Source organism: Blennius ocellaris, assembly GCF_963422515.1.
Source record: "Blennius ocellaris genome assembly, chromosome: 18".
NCBI classification, from domain to species: domain Eukaryota; kingdom Metazoa; phylum Chordata; class Actinopteri; order Blenniiformes; family Blenniidae; genus Blennius; species Blennius ocellaris.
The window spans coordinates 14,928,841-14,936,818 of NC_137667.1; positions in this window are offsets into that span (position 1 = coordinate 14,928,841).

A 7,978-nucleotide genomic window follows, 5' to 3' on the forward strand; every position below is an offset into this window, starting at 1 on the left:
TATGAAACGCGCCTGCTGAGACTAGTTTTCCACATCAGAAAGACAACTTCACACGGAAGTGAGCACCTCTTCCAGGGGGAAAAGCCATACGAGCAGATGCTTCCCTCCCGCATACAGAAAGAATAAAAATACCCTGAGACACGGAAGTATGCACGAACAGAAATGGCAGCAGTGGGCCAGAGGATGCAAAGCAAACCGCAATATGTTCTCAGTGGTGAACCGTGGTTTCCTGCCGGCGAGGATTAACCATACATATTTTCTGATGCCAACAAATCCCTGGAATGCATCAAAACCCAATAATGCCTCACGACTGGCTTAAATTCTCTCTCTCTTTTTTTTTAAATGGCACTCAGTGTGTTTTAGAATGTATTTAAAATCAATAGAATGCATCTTCAAACTCATGAATGCACACACCGGTTCAAAAATGATTTCCTTAAACTTTGGTTGATTGCCAAACGTGAAAAAATAGAAAAGTTTTAAGGAGGCTATTTTTAGTTGAGGATTATGAGCACATGTATCCCCCCTTGAATGACCATGGCAGCAACACAATAGATACAAAATAAAGTAATGGTAAGTTTTAATAGTTTTAGAACAAGAACAGTGTTGTTGTTTTTTTTAATTTTCATTTTAGGGAGGGACAGACAAAATAAACGTTCTATCATATGTCATCAAATGATTTTAATTAATTCTATGGCATTACTGACACAGAGGACAATGTAGACGATGTCTAGCCATCGTATAATTTTTAATAAATACAAAAACATGCACTTCCACATGCTGCTCTGGTTACTTTTATAGTGCTTGGGAAATTCATTAAAGCCCAAATAGCTTTGAATGGAGACCAAGAACTATTGGTATGTGAGAATATCTGTGAATAGGTGAAGGTGACCATCATTTAAAATACTTTAAAACATGCAAAAGCGGTGAAAAGGCACGATATGAACGTAGTCCGGAATGTGAACCTCATGGGGTAAAAGTGGCCATTTTTAAAATCAGGAAAAATGGGAAAGGGTTTTATCAAATTTGACAATGATCTCATTGTGATTGCAGGAATGACCGGGGACGAGCGTCTCCAAAACTGCAGCTCCTCTGCCGTGTTCCGTGTCCAACGTTGTCAACATCCATCAAATGTTTTTGAGAATAAGGGCTGAACTGGCTACGAGTCAAACCTCATTGATACACATGCAGAGGGGGAATGCTGGGATAATCAAACTATTGATGTGCGACTGGAGTGTGGATGTAAAAAAAAAAAGGACCTAATTGACAGAGACTTTCGTTTAGATCCTGATTAATTGCAATATGTCAGCAACACATAAAGAATTGGGGGGGAAAAAGAGGCAGGTAAAACAGCTTATTGCAAATTCATTGAATTCATTTATCACTGGACTTTCATCACTTTTCTTCCCCCTTTCTAATTTCTAAAAGTCTTTTCATGGCAAAACTCCAGCAGAATCACGTGGCGTTTGAAGACAGAACCATAAGATCATGTCCTCCTTCCACTTATGAACTCGCGAGTTGCACCGGGTGTTTCAATGTTTACATCATGTGTTGAGTCATATTGTCTCCCTCTTAAACTAATGGCACAAGGCATCTTTGTCACAATCTTGGCGAAGGCGGTCAGAATAAACAGTAAAACTACTTGATCTTGGAAGTGGGTTTTTTTGGGTTTTTTTTAACCAGGTGGCCAAAATGATTAACAGACTGAAAGCCATTAGTGTGGGAGGATGTGACTATAGAATAGGCTATAATGGTTGTTGCAATTCTCTTTACCCAATGCCTTTTGTCGTGAATCGTGATCAAATTTAACCAAGAAATGTATATCTCTGTGTGTACTGAGCAGTGCTAAGCAGAGTTTACGTGGAGTGACAGTTCAATGAGACCTTGACGCCGCTTTCAAGTCTTTCATTCTCCTTCTGGGAGATATCGGCAGATCTCAGTGAGTGAGGCGTCTGCTGCAGCCTGGGGTTTAGAGGAAGGTGAGGCTGCTCTTCGTGTCACTGCAGGGATTCATTCTCTGTGACGGGATGTTCAATTTGACTGACTTTTCCCGGCTGGACAATTTTGTGTTAATTCCACCCGCTGTTGACGCTCGTGCCGATTAATTGCTGTCTGGATCTGTGCTCGGTGTTCTCGAGCCCCCGCTTGCTCACTGCTATGTTTGGTGACTTTCGGTTTGAGAGGTTTGATCACACACTCATGAGCGAGAGACTGTCCTGATTAAAAAACCCTTGCCGGCCATAATATTTTGTAATGAGTTACTATCTATATCCATTGTTTCAGTTTTAGTCAGAAAGACAACAGTCATTCAGTGTTTTTCCCTCCGAGACCTAATTATTCACAGATGAAGACTCCAGCGCTGCATCACATAGCACAATGATTGGTGTTTCATAACCTGCCATTTCTGGAAAGCCGATCTGAATGCACTTATGAAACCACTTCAATCAGCATTCTGGCTCTGGGATCACAATGCAGGCTTTAGATTTTCAAACATGAGTTGGTTAAAGTGCAAATGTAAAAGATGAACCTTGAAGAAACGCTGAACAGCATCCGCGGGTCATCGTTCTGGGATTTTTTGCAATATGTATTATCGTGTCGCTGAATCCTTTTTCCGGAACATTTCTTCAGGTCTTGGATGTCTCCCTCCCAGAAGAGACCTTTTTTCAGATGAGTAAGCCATTTCCAGAGGCACTGGCTGTCTGTCCAGGCTGTACTCTGCACTTGTCTCTGGTTAACTGGGACTGTGGCTCCCGCACTCTGTGAACCTGCACAGGATTAAGTATATAGAAGATGCAGGATGGATGGATGCATTTCCAGAGGCTGAAGCTTTAGAAAGATTGCTCTGTAATGCAACCCGTGCATAAATTGTACAGGGAAGGATTACACGTTTCCAAAATATCAATTCCTCCACTGTCAAAATGACTTAATGATCAGTTGTGTCATCACCACCTCCACCCTAACTTTGAATGCGTTCATTTTGATCAACAAAAGCTCTGACGTTGTAAGGGTGCAGAAATAGTGACGTGTTATTCTTTCAACAGCATCAGCCTGACGAGACAGAGATGTGTGATATTTCAGCAGCAAGAAGACAAACACAAACCCCTCCTAATTCATGGTTGTTAAAATGAATGATCATAGGACTTGCAATGGGAAGCCGTTGTGGCACTCTAAATGTTGACGCTTCCTCTTCGTTTCGGGGGCATTGATTTAGTGGGCTATCACACAAACACAGCACTAGTCCAATAGTTGCACAGCTTTTCTTTTCCCTTTGATTGCTTTTGAACTCCTTTTTCCCAGGGAAACATGAAACGGCAAAAGCCTCTGTTGTAATCAGGAGCTCTTTCTGTGTGAAATTTGGCGAGTTGCACATTGTGTGAGAAATTTGTCTCAAATAGCTTCCAGCTGTAATATTATGCTAAAGAATGCTCCTAAACTGGGCCAGAGCACTGAAGCTTCGAACCAGACACATGGACAGATGGCTGGAATTGGGGTGCTAAAATGTTTCTTGCACCAATTTCTCATTTCTCTGCATTGCGACCAGAAATCGACATCATAAAGGTTCAGGTTCACTCCTTGTTTTTCCAATCTTTGACAGTCCAGCGTTAATATGAGCACTCATTAAAACTCTGAGCTCACAGGCTTGTCAGTCTTCTTCGCAGGCTTACACGATGTTGCATACATCAGGTTTATTGAACAGAAATAGAACTTGCAGACAAAAAAAAAAAAAAAAAACATAGACGAGGCTGTCTATTGGAACTCCACCTCGCTGTGACAGGAATCCTACTTTTGTTTTCATTGTTGAGGTTCTCAATCGGAGTCAATTCATGTGTGAGATTTCCTCTGAGAGCCTCTCACCTTTTATTTCTCTACCGCGCCTTATCACAGGTTTTTCTCTGGGGGTGTTTGAACTGATGTGGCTGCGAGCACTGACAGCTGTTATTTATCATCTTCCTCCCGTTTCATCTGGCTTTTGTGATTTCACTTTTCACATCCTGACTTATTTGTAGGCTGCATGTTGGAATACTGGTTCACTAACCCTGGTTCAGTTTCACTGTTTGGGCCTTTTTACATTTTGGCATTTTCTTCATGTGAATGTAAATGTGAATTTTTTCATGTCTTCATGTCACGGCGCTGCTCACACAAACACTGTTGGTCATTCCTGTAGGCGTGTGTTCCTCTTTATGTGGCTGTCCTATTGTTTTCAAGTTGTGTGTTGAAAGTATCCTGATCTCTAGTCTCAAAACTGAAAGATTGCGTCTGTTCAGCTCCTCCCTTGGTTAAGGGGTCGCCGCAGGAAGTCATGGCAACGTGCAACGTAGCTGTCTAATTTTGACATTTGCACGTTTCCCTGTCGGGACTTCACTGAACCTGAAGGGGGAATTAGAATGTATATAATATGGCTGTATTTGATACTTTTGCACGTCATCATTTTGAGTTAACTGTACAACAGTAGAAGGTTGATCTTAATGACGAGAGTGGCTCGGACTCAGTTGTTAGAGCTTGGCGTCTCTTCGATTCCCCATCCCCACAGGTTGACCTGTCCTTGAGTAAGACACCGAAGGTCAAATCTCCCCCAATGGATGGATTGAGCACCTTGCATGGAAGCCGTCTCCATTGGTCTGTGAATGGGTGAAAGTGATGAAGCGCTTTGGGGACTGCTTACACGGTGGAAAAGTGCTATATAAGTGAAATTCATTTACTAAAAGGCCCCATTTCATCATTAATTTCCCCCTGACCTTTTTTCCTCCATTGTGTCGTCAGTTATTATCGCTGGAAAACCAGCTGGATAAAAGACCGGCCATTAATTTTCCTTATTTAAACAACTCAACCTTTAAAGATGACGTCACCGCTTGCTTTGGTTATTGCTATACCTTTAGCGCTCATCTGTTCCTGGATGTGCCTTAAATGTCATCCTGCTGATAATCACTAAAATAATAGGCACTGATTCATAAATACATGCACATTGAAAACTCTTTGCCATTTGGTTGCGCTGACATGCTCCCGTTTTGCTGCCGGTCCCCACGGTTGTGTCAAAGTACGCTCTCGGCATAAGCATTAAGAAACACAATTAAAGTTTGATTGCGCACAAAATCTCAATATAGACGTATTTCTCGCTGCTTCGGTTCGCCGATGGGTTTGAACGTGAATGTGCCTCGATCCCTGTGGAATAGCTGCACTTAGAGGAGGCCACATCTCTATTGTTCAGAGCACTCGGCCTGGTTATGAATGCAGATGCTAAGAAGCTTTAAATGTTATCGCTAATTATGCACTGAAATACAAATTGATAGTTCAAAGAGCAGTGTACAATAGCCTTTTCAGCCACTCATAGATATTGATGACGGCCGGTACACATAATAGAAAACATGAATGTAGAATGAATTCACAGTCTATTCTTAGTAGCTTTGAAGTGGAATTTTGACAAATTTTCTCTACATTTTGGACGAGAAAGCTATTTTACCATTTTTTGTAGTTGGGTCACATTTAATCTTTCTGAGGGAGGGAGGGGGGGTATGCAAACAAATTGTCAAGCTCATCCACACACTGGAGACTTGATGGAGGCTGGAGGATTAGACCACAAACTTTTCCAGCATCAGGGATGCTGCTGGAAGGTACAGGGGCAGAGAGCGAGGACGCAGACAGGCCAGGCTACTGGAGATAAAAATGTAATTGTGAAACCTCACTGTCTGCAGAGTGAGGGAAGGGAGGAGAGGATTTCAGTACAGTAAAGGTCTCCCAGGTGTCTAAATCTGATCAAATCTTAACTAGAATATGGCCTGAGGCAGCCCTAACTGTATAAGCTTCAATAAATATGGTTTTCAATTTAGTTCATTTGTTTATTTATTTGGACTGGGCCAGTGCTATAGAAAGTGTCTCAGGAGTTTTCACAAGGTTGCTGTAAATAAGCCGGATTCAGCACAAAGATCCTTTCCATCCGTTTTCCCACAGATAAGACATTTTCCTAAAATCCACCCCAAAGTTTTATTCTTTTTAAAAAAAAGTGCTTACGCACATGGCAGAGCCTGTCGTACAGTGCTAAATAGTTTGAAGGGCCTAATTTTCCTCACACAGTCAGTGTTACAGCCTCCTGAACCGAAACTGGGAGCTGAATCCAGAGGGACCTCGTAACTGGAAACAAACCTCCAGTAAGCCACAACTCTGAGAACGAAGTGTTCTGATGGGATGTTGGAGGACCAAGTCATTGCAGTAACAGACTCAGACGGGCGAAGTGCACGACAGAGCGCCACAGGAGAGCCTTCCTTCCTTCCTGTGGGTTAAAACCCTCAGACACTAAACCGGCAGGCTGGCGCGCACAACTCAGAAACTGACAAAGTCTTCGCTTTGCTCAAAGTTCAAAGAATGCAGGTAAGAAAAGGAGGATCAAAAGCACAAATAACAGAAAAATGTTCACAGTGGCTTGAAAGACAAGGAAACTTGGTTCATGATGATGGAGAGAACAAGACAAACTGGCAACAAGAGAAACGGAAACGAGGACTATATGAGGCAAGACGCAGGTGAAACCAATCAGGGGCGGAGTCGATGAGGAAGTCGGGTTCTGAAATGTAGAAACAGGTAAATGATGCGGATTTGACAGAAACACAAGAGGGACCATTAGTTTGTTGTGTTTTTCTATCAATTTGATTCTTTTTCTTGTTTATATTAGTCACTGTTAATCCTTCTACATATTAACCTTGTATTTCATTTTTTTTTTTTTTTACATTTTCACTTTCTGTTCTATTTATCCTGTTCGAGCAACGCTGTGAAATAATAATAATAATAATAATTATTATTATGAAGTATTTCTATATTCTGTTCAAGATATGTATAACCCTTGATCATGCACATGCAGTAGTTTGTTCATCGTTTGTCTGTTTGTAAATTGTTTTAATTCCAGATTTTGTGATTGGTGTACAAATAGAGATTTCAGAAAATTGAGGTTTCCTCAAATTAACAAATTTGACTTTGACATCGTTTTCATTTTTAGTGGAAAAACCTGCAAGTTATTGATGCACACACTGATTTTTATCTGACTCTATGACACACATTTTCAGGAATTGATCAGTAAGTATGGCAATGGATACGATAGCAACAATTGCTATCGTAATTTTAGGTGTTTTATTTGTGTGACACTATATTTTCAACATCAGTATTCAACATAAAAAATATGTAGTTTTGAGTGATCAAAATCAATCTGCCTGTTCATCAATTGATTCTTGTATAGATTTCTGTTAAATTTATATTTTTGCTAGTTCACAATGACTCGCTATTGCTATGTGTAGTGATTAATTTTAAGTTTGATTTACACGTATCAGACTGGTGAAGTGAATATAAAGGGATGTGGATCATATTTCTTTGGGATAGTTACTTAAAGTTTAGCTTTGAGTTAAATTAGGGATTATATGAAGCATATGGAACATTAACATTTTGCATCATGAGGGGGGGAAACCAGAGTTTATAACTGAAATTTGTGTCATTCAGGCTGTATCTCTGTTATCAGAGGCATCCTGTGGCAAAGCTTTGGGAGTACCAATGAACTTCTATCATCTATCAGCTGTATTCACTTATAATCAGATGAAAGTGTAGCTCCGCCACGCTAGCAGGTTGCCAGGCAACCAGTTAAGAAGGAATTTGATGAAGAAGATTCATGAAAACTGTTAATTTATGCATTTCATATCTCTGCTACAATAGCAAATCTGCTGCTGCTGATATTTCTCTTTGAGTTGTAATGAAATGTCAGAAATCCATTTAGTAGTGCAGGGTAGAGCAAAAAAAAAGTTGGTTTTTTTTCTGGAAGGAATTTGATTTGGTGCATATAATTTGTTCAGAAATAATATATATATTTAAACACAAACAACATATATATTTATATGTGAGCGTACTATGGAAAAACAGGTGTAGATGTATTTTTAGAACTTCTGTTCTAGATTAAAATGCGCAAAAACATGAGAAACGCTTAATCTCGGCCATCCCGAGCCTGGATGAT